This window comes from Pogona vitticeps, chromosome 4, assembly GCF_051106095.1.
Source record: "Pogona vitticeps strain Pit_001003342236 chromosome 4, PviZW2.1, whole genome shotgun sequence".
NCBI lineage: Eukaryota > Metazoa > Chordata > Lepidosauria > Squamata > Agamidae > Pogona > Pogona vitticeps.
In genome coordinates, this window is record NC_135786.1 from 50,590,426 (window position 1) to 50,605,834 (window position 15,409).

Consider the following 15,409-nt stretch of genomic DNA (forward strand, 5'->3'; position numbering starts at 1 on the left):
GTTACAATGACCACCTTAGACAGCCCTGCCCTCGGCATCATTCTTGCTACAAGCTTTGCTGTCAATCACTCTGCTCGTAAGTGCCTCATAAGCATCTATTTGGCCAGAAAATGAATACTGGACTTTACAAGCCTTTGGTCTGATCCACCATGATGGCTCTTACATAGGCAGTGCCTAGAAGAGTTCTGCACACACATACCAAACACTGCTGAATTTATAACATTTTTTGCATAAGCAACACAGAAATTGCATTTCCATAACCTCTCCCCAATACCTCTAATTGCCACTGATAGCATCTGGAGGGAAATAAAGGAGCTACAGTGCCCATTAGTTCTATTTCTGAAAATGACACTTTTAAAGTTATGATACAATCATATGCAACAAACCCAGCATTATCCCAAGAATTAAACCCAACATTATCCCAAACATCACAGTGTCATCCAAACTGCTAGAGTGTGGCCTTTGCTTCCTCACTAAAGGGATGAGCTGCCTTTTCCATCTGTGAAAAGCACATTGCCGTCACTTAGTATGTTATTAATGATCTATTTAAAAGGAGATCCTATTCTCATAAAGAGGCTAAAAAAGTGTTTATTCTTTCTTGGGTAGGGAACATTTATAATCAACATAATATATGTAAACTGTTAAATACTAATAATAAAAAACAGGAGGTTCAAGTAAACAATAAGCCAAAGCACATCCTGTTCAACATCCAAAATTCACTTTTTCCTTATGTTTGTTCCTTGTTCCCTGGGTCTCTAGAGAAATTTTAATTCAAAATCCATCTTATGCACTAATAAAAAGAACAGCAGCAGCAGCAGCAGCAGCAGCAGCAACAACAACAACAACAACAACAACAACAACAACAACAACAACAAGGATAGAACCAAATGCCTAAAGAAGTGGGATTTATTGTTGTTCAAAGATTAAAAACAACTAAAAAGTCCAAATATTTTAAAACACACTTAAAATGCAAAATCCATAGTCAGCAGTGTGATACAAAAAGAGAAGCTACGTAAATCAGAATCAGCCAAGCAAAATTATTTTTGAAAAATGCTGGCTGTTTAATTAAAATCTGGTTTTTAAAAAAGATTTATATTTGTAGTTTAAAAACAAATTTGACAGTCTTCATGTACAAATTACTCCAAATGAAACATATTAATTTTAACTAGGCTATTTGCAATAACCAGTTTGAAGATGACATTTAAAACGTCAGTCCCTTTCTTAAATTGGGTAGAAACCCTTTTCTAATATACACTATACTGCTAATCATCTTCAATTCGTAAAAGTGTGAATTTTAATACACTAGTTTCTAGTCACACCACATTAAGGACAAAAAAAGTAGGATGCTTACAATGTAAGTGGAGGCTTCTGTTTACAAAGGCTTGCCCCAGTGTGAGGGTTCGACCTTTGACTCCATTTTTGCTTCAAAGAAATCAGTAGATTTTTTGTTGCTTTGAACCAGGTGAAATATTTATTGGTGTATTTAACAAATAACAAATGTTTATAACATGGCTTGAACCAGAGTAGACTTCAGTCTAGATGGGTGGGGTATAAATCTAATAAATAAATAAATTGAACATTTTTCTCCTTTTGCCAATGAGTTCCAAAGGGGCTTCCAATCTTCAAACAGGAACAGGCTTCTACCCCAAGGGCCCGGCCAATCTATAAGGATATTGTCTGCTATGGGCTGTCCCATCTCACCTTCCAAGAGGGGCATGGTCTCGTCGTCCCAGTTGTCATTCCACAAGGAGTGTCCCTCTGGTACTGGTTCCTTCCAAGGTTCTCCCTGTAACCCTTCCTCCTCATCTCGTTTATCCTCCGTTTTAGTCTTTCTTTCCATTCTATCTCTACTCTCTTTTTCTCTTCCCTCAGTCTCCTTCTCCACTCTCTTGCCTTGGCTTCTCCCCAATATGAGGGTTTGGGTGGGATCTCTCTCCTCCTTCTATAATCAGCCTCTTCTTTGGGCACTCTTAATCTCTCTCCCATGACCTACTCCAGGGATCCTCCATCCACACCCATTCCCAGCCTGGCGGTAACTGTTCTTCCTTCCTTTTTATCTCTGCTGCTCCTGCCTCAAATTTCACCCTCTTCTTCCTCTCTTCTCCCGCAGTTTCTCCCTGAGCCCCTCCTAAGGTCATTCTTTGCATCTCTTTTCCCAGCTCGCTTGTCTCTGTCCCTCGCTGTTCTGTCTTTGTGGGAGCCGATGCTGGCTGGACTCGTGCCTCCTTGTCTTCGGTGTGGAGGAGGGATGGCTCTCCAGCAAGTGGGGTATCCCCCTCGCCTCCTGCCTCACACCCAGAAAGAAGGGTTTACATTACATTACATTACATTACATTACATTATATTATATTATATTATATTATATTACTCCTTCATGGATTGCTGCCTTGTCGTGGCGAAGGGGCTTGAGTAACTCAGAGAAGCTATGGGCTATGCCGTGCAGGGACACCCAAGACGGACAGGACATAGTGGAGAGTTCCGACTAAAAGCAATCCACCTGGAGTAGGAAATGGCCAGCCACTCCAGTATCTTTGCCAAGAATGCCCCATGATCAGAAACAAAAGGCTAAAAGATATGACGCTGGAAGATGGGACCCTCAGGTCGGAAGGCGTACAACATGCTACTGAGGAAGAGTGGAGGACAAGTACAAGTAGCTCCAGAGCTAATGAAGTGGTTGGGCCAAAGCCGAAAGGATGCTCAGCTGTGGACGTGCCTGGAAGTGAAAGGAAAATCCAATGCTGCAAAGAAAAATACTGCATAGGAACCTGGAATGTAAGATCTATGAACGTTGGGAAGCTGGAGGTGGTCAAACAGGAGATGGCAAGAATAAACATCGACATCCTGGGCATCAGTGAACTAAAATGGACAGGAATGGGCGAATTCAGCTCAGATGATTATCATATCTACTATTGTGGGCAAGAATCCCGTAGAAGGAATGGAGTAGCCCTCATAGTCAACAAAAGAGTGGGAAAAGCTGTAATGGGATACAATCTCAAAAATGATAGAATGATGTCAATACGAATCCAAGGCAGACCATTCAACATCACAATAATCCAAGTTTGTGCACCAACCAGCATTGCTGAGGAGACTGAAATTGAACAATTCTATGAAGATTTACAACACCTTCTAGAACTGACACCAAAGAAAGATGTTCTTCTCATTCTAGGGGACTGGAATGCTAAAGTAGGGAGCCAAGAGATAAAAGGAACAACAGGGAAGTTTGGCCTTGGAGTTCAGAATGAAGCAGGACAAAGGCTAATAGAGTTTTGTCAAGAGAATAAGCTGGTCATCACAAACACTCTTTTCCAACAACACAAGAGGCGACTCTATACATGGAAATCACCAGATGGGCAATATCGAAATCAGATTGATTATATTCTCTGCAGCCAAAGATGGAGAAGCTCTATACAGTCAGCAAAAACAAGACCTGGAGCTGACTGCGGTTCTGATCATCAGCTTCTCATAGCAAAATTCAAGCTTAGACTGAAGAGATTAGGAAAAACCAATGGGCCACTCAGGTATAATCTAAACCAAATCCCTTATGAATACACAGTGGAAGTAAAGAACAGATTTAAGGAACTAGATTTGGTGGACAGAGTGCCTGAAGAACTTTGGATAGAGGCTCGTAACATTGTCCAGGAGGCAGCAACGAAAACCATCCCAAAGAAAAGGAAATGCAAGAAAGCAAAGTGGCTGTCCAACGAGGCCTTAGAAATAGCAGAGAGGAGAAGGGAAGCAAAATGCAAGGGAGATAGGGAAAGTTACAGAAACTTGAATGCAGACTTCCAAAGAATAGCAAGGAGAGACAAGAGGGCCTTCTTAAATGAACAATGCAAAGAAATAGAGGAAGATAACAGAAAAGGAAAGTCCAGAGATCTGTTCAGGAAAATTGGACATATTAGAGGAACATTTTGCGCAAAGATGAACATGATAAAAGACAAAAATGGGAGGGACCTAACAGAAGCAGAAGACGTCAAGAAGAGGTGGCAAGAATACACAGAGGAATTATATCAGAAAGATTTGGATATCCCGGACAACCCAGACAATGTAGTTGCTGACCTTGAGCCAGACATCCTGGAGAGCGAAGTCAAGTGGGCCTTAGAAAGCCTGGCTAACAACAAGGCCAGTGGAGGTGATGGCATTCCAGTTGAACTATTTAAAATCTTGAAAGATGATGCTGTTAAGGTGCTACATTCAATATGCCAGCAAGTTTGGAAAACTCAACAGTGGCCAGAGGATTGGAAAAGATCAGTCTACATCCCAATCCCAAAGAAAGGCAGTGCCAAAGAATGCTCCAACTACCGTACAATTGCACTCATTTCACACGCTAGCAAGGTTATGCTCAAAATCCTACAAGGTAGGCTTCAGCAGTATGTGGACCGAGAACTCCCAGAAGTACAAGCTGGATTCCGAAGAGGCAGAGGAACTCGAGACCAAATTGCTAACTTGCGCTGGATTATGGAGAAAGCCAGAGAGTTCCAGAAAAATATCTACTTCTGTTTCATTGACTATGCGAAAGCCTTTGACTGTGTGGACCACAGCAAACTATGGCAAGTTCTTAAAGAAATGGGAGTGCCTGACCACTTTATCTGTCTCCTGAGAAACCTATATGTGGGACAGGAAGCAACAGTTAGAACTGGTCATGGAACAACTGAGTGGTTCAAAATTGGGAAAGGAGTACGGCAAGGCTGTATATTGTCCCCCAGCTTATTTAACTTATATGCAGAATACATCATGCGGAAGGCTGGACTGGAAGAAACCCAAGCCGGAATTAAGATTGCCGGAAGAAATATCAAAAACCTCCGATATGCAGATGATACCACTCTGATGGCAGAAAGTGAGGAGGAATTAAAGAACCTTGTAATGAGAGTGAAAGAGGAGAGTGCAAAAAACGGTCTGAAACTCAACATCAAAAAAACTAAGATCATGGCCACTGGTCCCATCACCTCCTGGGAAATAGAAGGGGAAGATATGGAGGCAGTGTCAAATTTTATCTTCCTGGGCTCCATGATCACTGCAGATGGAGACAGCAGCCCTGAAATTAAAAGGCGCCTTCTTCTTGGGAGGAAAGCGATGACAAATCTTGACAGCATCTTGAAAAGCAGAGACATCACCTTGCCAACAAAAGTCCGAATAGTCAAAGCTATGGTTTTTCCTGTCATGATGTATGGAAGTGAGAGCTGGACCATAAAGAAAGCAGACCGCCGAAGAATTGATGCCTTTGAATTGTGGTGCTGGAGGAGGCTCTTGAGAATCCCCTGGACTGCAAGGAGAACAAACCTATCAGTTCTAAAGGAAATCAACCCTGAATGCTCACTTGAAGGACAGATCCTGAAGCTGAGGCTCCAGTACTTTGGCCATCTCATGAGAAAAAGAGTCCTTGGAACAAACCTTGATGTTAGGAAGGTGTGATGGCAAGAGGAGAAGGGGACAACCGAGGATGAGATGGCTGGACGGTGTCTGCGAAGCAACCAACATGAACCTGACACAACTCCGGGAGGCAGTAGAAGACAGGAGGGCCTGGCGTGCTCTGGTCCATGGGGTCACGAAGAGTCGGACACGACTAAACGACTAAACACACACATATTATATTATATTATATTAATTATTTTATTTATTTATTTATTTATTTAGATGTAGAGAAGATTCAGCAGACAGTATCAACACTTTAATTTACTCTTCTGTTTGCATAGATTCTTAAGAAAAAACATTAATGCATAGAAAATCAAGTATTCACTAATATAAATAAACACAATGACACTAACTTCCTGATTGCATTGTACAAGAGCAAAGAAAATAGCCAGGAAAGTAATCCTTCTTTTATTGAAAAGGTTTGCTAGCTTCCAGCTACTTTAAACATAACAGGGAGCAATGCTAATCTAATAATATATTTTTTAAAAAATTATTTACACTTCCTATGAAGAGTTACATGGTCTAACTTCAATCTTATCTGATAATATACATTATAAGGGGTTTGGGAGTATCTAACCATAACCCTAACCCTCCCCCACCCTGCTTCCTTGGATTGTAGCAAAATAATGAAGTTTGATTGTCATCCCTTCAATCCAGAAAAAGAGACAAGCGACTTTCTGAACAAAAGTCTAAATATTTGGATGCCTGAAGCTACATATCAGGTGAAATTATTTGAAAGTGTCTGCTAAAAAATCACTTTTAGTAGGGCCATTTCCAAGTCAATCTGGAGAAAGCAAAAAATGAAGACTGAAACAACAGTTTCATTCATTCCCAGACGTGTAGGTAAATCACAGCTGTTCATACTCTTAAATTTTTTAAAAAAATGTTCCAATCAATGTAAATATTTCACAGTTAACAAGTAAATTCACTGAATTGAACACCTTATGTTTGATATGCTACTACAGTAATATTATATGTAAGGCTGCCTTTGAAGACTGTTAAGAACGTTTGGCTAGTTCCAAACATGACTATAAGTCTTCTGACCAGAACCTGTTAATGGAAACATGTACCGGTTCTTAACATCTTTACTGGTTACAAGTCCAATGTTTTATTATTAAATTGCTTGCACTTACTTTTAAAGATTTACATTTCTCGGGACTGGAGTATCTAGAGAAGTATCTGCTTTTACAAACATTCCATCCATTCATTCAGATCACTGGTTCTTAACCTTGGGTTACTCAGGAGTTTTGGACTGCAACTCCCAGAAGCCTTCACCACCAGCTGTCCTGACTGGGGTTTCTGGGAGTTGCAGTTCAAAAGCATCCGAGTAACAAAGGTTAAGAACCACTGATTCAGATCATCATTGGAGTCTAGTTTCCACAGCCTTCAAGACTAGAAATTTTAAAATACAAATAAGGATGCTAGCTTCTACAACTTAATCCATACTTCACACGTGTGTAACTACAATCATGAAAGCATTTCTTTGTGAGTACTAATGTCCAATTACATCTGAATATAATTTCAAAGAATAAGGAAATATATATTGAGTTTGGGGGAGCTGAAGTGTTTGTTCAAAATTAAACCAATTATTTCAGCCATTGCCACACATTTGTCTGAACTGGCAGTTCCTCTATGCTCAGGTATACTGTAAGGACTACTACAAGACGTGCTCTCTGTCTGTCCTGCCCTCATGGCTAACTGCACCAAAACTAAATAATCAAACTGAATCCAAACTGAAAATTCTGGCACACAGCAAATATCAGCTGTATACATGAGCTTTACTTACCTGATTATTTTCAGGGTTCCTTCTCTGTTGAGATCATCTGACTGGTTGTATCATCAGGGCAAATCAATCGACAGAGAGAGGCAGAAGGACAGGATGAGCTAGGATGATTCAGGCAAACTGTGGAGGAGGCCTAGCCTGGTTCACACAAGCATGCTTGTTACAGTATTTGATTAGGCAAAATATGGTATTTGCATGAATGTGTAGCATGAATTGATTCCAAAGCATTGTGATGATTTTTTTAAAAAAAATCTGTCTGTGCTCTTTGATCTTTGGTGGCCCATTCACACATGCAAAACATGACTGGTTGCTGCAGTCATCAGATGATTGATATGCAAGTATAAACTAGTCATAATCACTCCAAAACAAAGAAAGGGAAGATGGGCTTCCAAATGGGGAAAATACTGTAATCTATTGTGAGATGTAGACACAAAGGACTTTCTGGTGCTTTTAGGCTGTGGAACACTCTTCCAAGAGAGGCTAGTTTGGGCCTTTTATTCCTGCCTTTCTGCAAGGAAGCAAAGACCTTTCAGTTCAGGTAGACATTGGACAACAAGCTTATCTGCTAAGGACAAGGCTTTTGAAGAATGAACAGCAGACTTTTAAACTACTGTTATTCCATCATCATCATTGGCTTTTAAAACAAATTTTAACTCAGTTGTATTTTAATATTATAATTTGTTTACCTGTTTTTTATGTACCTGTGTTTGTACCTATATTGCACCAGGACAGGAACAATATGAATCAGATGAATATATAGGCTGAAATTCTGTTCTTTAGCCTAGTAAGTGGTATCTAGAGTAGACCCATTGAATCAGTGGAACTTCAGTAAGTCAAATCCTCCATAAGATCCATTAACTCAATGGGCCTACTGTAGTTACCGGTACTGGCTGAGTGGTTCAGTGGTTTAGGTATCTGATTTGCAGAGCCGGAGATTGTGAGTTTGGTCCCCCACTGTGCCTCCTGAGAAAAGAGCCAGGCTGTGTGGCCTTGGGCAAGCTGCATAGTCCCAGGATGTCCCCAGAAAAAAGGAATGGTAAACCACTTCTGAGTAGTCTCTACTTGGAAAAACCTGAAAAGCATTGCCGTAAGTCAGAATTGAATTGATGGCACATAATTACTATTATTATTGTACTTGCAGCTTACTATGCCTAGCACCAGGATTTCAGCCACAGACAGAAAGACAACACAATATGCAAATTATAAAGCAGTAAGCAGGACCTGGAATGAAAAAGTTGCAGTGCATTACCATCCTTTCCCATTGAAGTGCATTGGTCAACTATGTCTTCTATCTAGATGAAGAGTATGGTCTTCAATCAGGCTATTCCATTTCCTATCCCAGCTATCCATTTATCCTTTCCAGCTGACTAGAAAAGCACTGTGGCGACTGTGCATACCTAACACTCATTAGGCAGTTTGCATATGTATTGGGGAGGGTTGGGTTTGCCACCCTGGGGATTTTATAGGTTTTGGGCAACCAACTTTAGCAACACTGGTGTTCCCTTTAGCATGCCAACACCTTCCTCATATTTCTCAGTAGTCCATCTTTGGCTCTTGATTCATCAGCAACTACTGTGTATGTTCACAATTACAGGGACAATGAATTTAGACAGTTCAGCACAATCAAAAGGAGCCTAAATTTTATTTTTTGTCATGCAAAATGTGCTGCTTTGAAATCTGCTATGATGACTTCTTTAATTCTTTCGTTTCTGTTCTACGGGATAGCAGGATCAAGAATTTTGATAGAGATACTGTGGTCATGGGCAAGCTGTACAGTCTTAGAGCATCCTTTAAAGACAGGAATGGTAAATCATTTCTGAGTACTCTATACCAAGAAATTCTGGAAAGGTTAGCAAAAGTCAGGGCCAAGTACATTGTGATTGTTATTATTAGCCTGGTTAACCTTTTACACCATGTAATGCAAAAACAAAACAAATGGCTTATGGTATCTTTAAGACTAAGATTTATTTTAGTGTAAACTTTTGTGGATTACCTTCTTCTTCTTCAGACAAAATGCACAATTACCAGCTATGGTATGGCCATGAATCACTGTCAGACAGGATATACAGAAGGGCAAAGATGTGCCAGCTCAGCAGAATGTCCTCAATCCTAGAGACAACCAAGCTACCTTACTGTAGAGTAAAAGAGGCTATGAAAAAATCTTGAAATTCATAATATTCTCTACTTCCGTGTATCTCTTCAATGTCCCTGTGTGCCCTTTAAAGGTACCTTAAACATTATGAGTGGACTTGGAAACAGTTACAAGAAGTTATAACCATTTTAAGACTATAAGGCAGGAGGAGGAAGTAATGAACAGAGTCTAAAAGTGAAGCTCAGATTCTCTATTAATTAGGCCATGCCAATATCTTTCCAATGACTGGATATAAATTTGCCAACACTGCACTACTAGCTACAGGTTCAGTTGCAATGACAGGAGCAGCTCCACTTTAAAAAATTAGAGATGGCAACAAATGGACACACACACAAACAAACACACATACAGAGAGAGGAGGGGAGAGGGAGAGGGAGAGATATTTTAAGGCCACAGAACTGACTCAAAGATCCCTCCTTCCATCTCTTCAGCCAAATCTAAAGAAAAACCAAAGAAGATATGATGACTATCCATTTATGCATTACGTTTAAAAGATTCCATGTAGGAACTTTAGAATGTTAAAATATTTTAAAATTCTAGCATTTTAAACATTATATATAACATCTATATCTGATGCATAAATTGATGGTCGTTGTTTCTTGCTTGGAATATCTCCATTGTATAGCTTACATACAGACTTAAAGACAAATTTTAAGTTAGTGATGCTTTTTCAAGTATTTTGCTCAGTTCATGGAGGAACTCAAGTTTGAATAGATATATTAATCCTATTTTATCCATCCAGCAACCCAGACAGACAGATTAGGATGAGTTAGTGGCTTACTCAAATTGATTCAGTGAGCTTCATGACTGACCAGACATTTAAACATAAAGGGAATAGAATAATTTCCTTATATGTTGATAAACCAATATAGTGGACTCATCAAAGTGCATTCAGAATATATAACCCTAAACTACCTTGTAAATCAGCAAAAGTGAACTCTTCCTATGAAACCTATGTGGGTTTTCATAGGAAGAGGTTCCTCCAGATATGAAAACTTATTTGACGGGTTCCTCCAAAGAAAAAGGTTTGGGAAGCACTGTTCCTTTACATCACACAATAACTGTGAGAAAGTAGAAAGTAAATCACATTGAATTAGATTTTTCCTTCCCATCCCATTACCAGCTTTTTTCATTTGCTCTCAAATAAAACTGATGCAATGTAGTTCTTTATGCTGACGATATTACCATCCTACAGTGTGTGCAACATGAATCCTCCTGACCGGTTCTAAGCTATCAAGGTCACATTACTATTATTTATCAGAACAGCCAAGCTGACCTTTAAAAATTCCAGTTTAACTCTGAAATTTGATCAGAACAAACAGAGACACAATCACAGCCATGTGAGCTTGAAGATATTCCAACAGAATATTTCTTAGCTTGTCTATTATGAAACTCTATCCTGTGTTATTTCTCTCATTTTGCCTTTTATGAATTTCTCAGCCTGCCTGTTCAGCACAAAAAGGCGAACTCAGCTTACGTATGACATGTGGCTTGTTGTGAGGAGAAGCTGCCATGACCTCACTTACTATATGGCTATGTAGCAACCAGAAAATGTCTAGTATGTAGGAAACAAACAAATCTTACAACGAGTTGTTATACCACAGAGTGGTCCTATTCACTCTTCCAAGCAGTCAGCTTTGCTCTCCTCCAGGATACTCCATCCCATGCTCTCCCCCACCTGTTTTTACATTTTTCTAGCCCCACATATAGAGCATAATATGATGGCCATCCACTTGTAAGTGAATGGTGCTACATAAACCTGTTGCTGACACAGATTAGCATGACTAGTTCTTTGGAAATAAAGAAGTACAATCACCGCTGTCAATCCTGCTGCTGTTCATAGCCTAGCATCAATCTAAACAAGGACAAGGGTCTTAAATATTTGCAAAAGAATGGTACTCTGATTCAGCACACAAATTATTTGAAAATATTATATGTGGAAATTGTTAGTATATAAAAGGCTTTACAACTTTTAAAAAAAGTTTGTTGATATTGCAAAGTTACCAAAACAACACATTAACTAATCAACGCTTCTTTAGAACTGCTGGGTGGCTCAGTGGTTTAGGTCTGGAGTTCAATTTTCCACTGTGCATTTTTGACAAGGGCAGGACCCAATAATCAATAGGGTCTCTTCTGGCCTGTAGTTGTAAAATTTAGATTTAGATTTAACCTCTGACAATGTGGTCAGTGTTATTTTATCTTTTGTTTATTATTTATTACTTTAATTAATATACTGCTCCGTTAATGCTGAAGTACTGTTCTCGGTGGTTTACAAAGGATTAAAACAAGGCTTCACGATAAAACACTAAAACATAACACAAATAGCTGTAATGTGGCAAGAGCATTAGAAAACAAACAAAAAACCAGTGGCAGCAACAAATTATTACAGAAAAGCTGGAGGCAAATGCTCAACTGAGGTCAGATTGAAAAGCTCTTGGAAAATAAGTACTGTATTTTCAACTGTCTCCTAAAAGAATACAAGGAGGGAGCCAGGTGTACCTCTTCTGGGAGCTGGGTCCATAGTCATGGTGCCACCATGCAGAAGGCTCTGCCTCTGGTCTCTCTCAGGATGGCTACCCAGAAGGGCCTGGACTGAGATGATCTGGTGGGTTGGGCAGATGACATTGGGGAAAAGTGCTCTGACAGGTAATGTGGTCCCATTTATATGCGAGTGTCAAAACCTTGAACCTGATCCAGGACACAATGGGTAACTAGTAGAGGTTGTCAAGATGGGACAATGTGATCTAATTTGTTTGCATCAGCCGCCAGTCTGGCCACCACATTCTGGATCTGCTGCAGTATCTGGCTCAGGCTCAACAGCAGCCCCACATAGAGATCATTGCAGTAGTTGATCTTGGAGATCCCCAGTGCATCCACCAATGTCCTGAGGGAGACTTCAGGACATTGGTGTTAGAGACAGGCACTTAAAACCCCTGTGTAATTATGAACCTGTGTAATTAACATGCCAACATATGCACACAGTTGCCCACCTAAGAGTCATCTACTTGCAAGCACATTGACCAAAGTAGACAAGAAAACATGAATAAATAAATTAAAAAGAAAAGGATGAGGATGTGAACTAGTTCTTGAGTAGATGGACATATCACTGCTACAACCTTGTTGCAAGTCAGTTTTAGGTACCATAACTATTTTTTTCTGAAGCATTTCAGTAACTTAAAGATATATATGTTAAAATTTAAATGCTAAGCCTAATAAATATGTGATTCAATATCTTCCCATACTAAAGAATGGATCTCTCCAATGTTTTGGAAATATGTTTTTGTTTATATAGACTCAAAAATCTGTAATTTTTATCCCTCACTCATTTTAAGCTCTACAGCAGGGGTGGGGGAACTTTTACCCTACAGATGTATTGGCTTCAACTTCCATCACCTCCACCAAGCATAGCCAATGGTAAGGAACTGTGGAGACTGTAGTACATCTAGAAAGCCAAAGAGTCTCCAACCCTGCTCTGCATGGAAGCATATTAACAGTGGAAGTCATGAAACTACATGCAAGGGGTTCTGTTATGGACCAAAATCAGAGCACATATGTTAAAACCCCATCAGCCACTAAAGAATTTCTAGGAGGCAGTATGTTCCAGGATTCCTCATCAGAGGAATCTGTTAGGGTCTGATAATGCATTGATACAATTTTACTTTGAAGACCAAGTATTTTATTGGTCACATGTTAAAAATATAGGCAACTGAAATAAATGATCAAATTATGGTAATATAATTAACATAATAATATTTTCTTTGTTGCTTTGTCCCCCAAATTTCTGTAGCCTGAGTTCCAGTCTATCTTCGTGTGTGATTTCCAAAAGCAGCATCCTTTCAAGCATGCGGCAAACTTGTTTCTTTTGAGGGCACACATGAGACAGATCTGCAACCCAAGTCTGGCTCCGCAACCACTGTACTATATGAATTTCCAACATTCATTTATCTTACATCTTCAGATGTACACTTAAAACATTCAGTGCACAAAAATGCCCTAAGACAACAAAGTTCTACTCATTTCAAAGACCTGCTCATAGCCTTGCTTTGAGACAAAAATTGACGGTTAGTTCATTATCAAATTTGAATATTCAAGAGAGAGAGAGAGAGAAAGAGAGAAATCCATCCAAAATGATTCAACACTTTTCTCCCCAGCCGAGTGTTTTGCCCTCACATTCACAGAAATGTAAGTTATTGGTGTCTGCTAAAAGCACTCCCTCCCTCCTGCTACTTCCCAAGCTCATCTGGTCCAACACATTCATGCTTTGCAACCAAAGATTTTGTGCCATTTCACACTACATCCAGCCAGGACATTGCGTGATAGGGTGAAAGGAAGGAATTATCTTTGGCTCCTACTGAGGTGTCACTTAGATTATCCAAGTGCTAATCTAAGGGGCATTTTCACATGTGAGACACAAACACTTTTTGCTCCAGTTGGTTTGAAATGCAAATTTAACACCCACTCTGACCAAAAAAGGATACAGGTTGGCTTAGCAGTATCAGCAGAACAGGGAGGTGGGGGTGGGGAGAAAAGAAACAAATGTGGCAACACCGCACAAGGCACCAAAGCCAAGATATGCTTGCGCTTGCTCTCCTTCTCTCTTACCATCACCACCACAAACGAAAACTTACATTTGTAAATCTATTGTCGAAAATGATAATCAAACACAGTACTCAATCTCTTACTCTTCATTGGGGGACGTATCATTTACAAGTCCACCTAAAGAAAATCTTTGGTAGCATACCATTTAGACATATTATTTCTGTATACTGTATTTATATTCCAAATGATAATTAACAAAAAAGAGATAATTTTATGCATCTTATGTGCCTTTAGATTCTAAAAATACCAGGTATTTTAACAGGATATAGAAACTACATATCATATATTTTCGGGGCTCATTATCCCTCCTGCAAATACATCTATTAAAGTGAAGTGTTTCCCCCCTCCTTTACTGAAAGAGTTTCATCCACTTACAAGAGGTCTAAGAAAGCCATCATTCCTATCTGTCCCTTCTGAAAAGAGCCCTCCTCTTTATTTTAGTGCCTTGAAGATAACAAGAAAAAGACACCAAGTTTTAGTGGAAAAGAAGCCTCTTTTATTGCACTGCAGTAAGAAAACAAGAGGGTTTCAAGAGAGGAAGCTTTTCTTTTGCATTGTCTGCTGGCTTACAGTGATACATGACCCACCCTAAAGTTTAGGAAGAATGGCATTTGTTTTGTTCCACAACTTTGAACAACAGACAAGAGTCTCTTTGTGTCTCTTGCAGGACTGAGGCACCTGTTCTCACACTACCCCAATCCCTCACAGTACGCCCTTATTTATCCCTGCCTGTTCTGCTGCCTGCTCTCTCCAGCAAAACAACTTTGGCAGCCCCTTCCCACACCTGCCTTGATCTGGCGCCCTGTCCAAAGCAGAGGCTGGGCACAGTTGCTCTGCAGGCAACATAGCTATGTGTATGTCAAGCATTTGTTATAGGAAAATGCATAGCACTGGGGCACCAAACAGAGAGGAGGCTGTAACAAACAGGCACTCAGCTGCTAAACCTTCAAAGATCTGCATCAGCCTCTTTCAAGAAGAACTCTGGGCCTGAGAGGATGTTTCCTGGAGCCATGAAGCCTGACAGTACAGATCCAGAACCTGTTACCTAGAATGGGAAGACCTCATAAAGCTAAGAGGCTGTTGAATTTCAGGTTTGCCATAAACTAACTTTCGACAGACCAGTCCCTCTCAGTGGTCTTTTTCCAACAAAGTAATAATAATAATAATAATAATAATAATAATAATAATAATAATAATAATAATAATAATAATAATAATAATAATAATAATAATAATAATAATAATAATAATAATAATAATTTATTTGTAGGAAAGTGAGCAGAAGATATAGCAGGATCTACTAACAGATGTCTGGGTTTTCTCTATGGTGTTTGGAAAAACTGTTTTTTTTAATTATAGCTCCTAGGGTCCTCCACTAGCATGGCTGTTTGTTGGAACTATAGTCCAATAAAGTAACATTTTGGAATTCTGGATTTGCAGTACATCAGCCAAGTGAATAACCA

The 15,409-nt window shown here is 39.6% G+C and overlaps 1 protein-coding gene across 6 annotated transcripts in view; it reads right to left on the bottom strand.

Moving 5' to 3' along the window:
* Window positions 1-15,409, bottom strand: part of SOX13 (SRY-box transcription factor 13) — an 81,004-nt gene that overhangs the window by 46,459 nt on the left and 19,136 nt on the right. For 2 of the 6 annotated variants that reach the window (XM_078391937.1, XM_078391936.1), the window contains exon 1: window positions 7,199-9,784. The exons of the other annotated variants lie outside the window; for them this stretch is intronic. The gene's annotated coding sequence lies outside the window, so the exon portion shown is untranslated. Of the gene's footprint in view, window positions 1-7,198; window positions 9,785-15,409 lie in introns of those variants that run through there. 6 annotated transcript variants of the gene reach the window in all.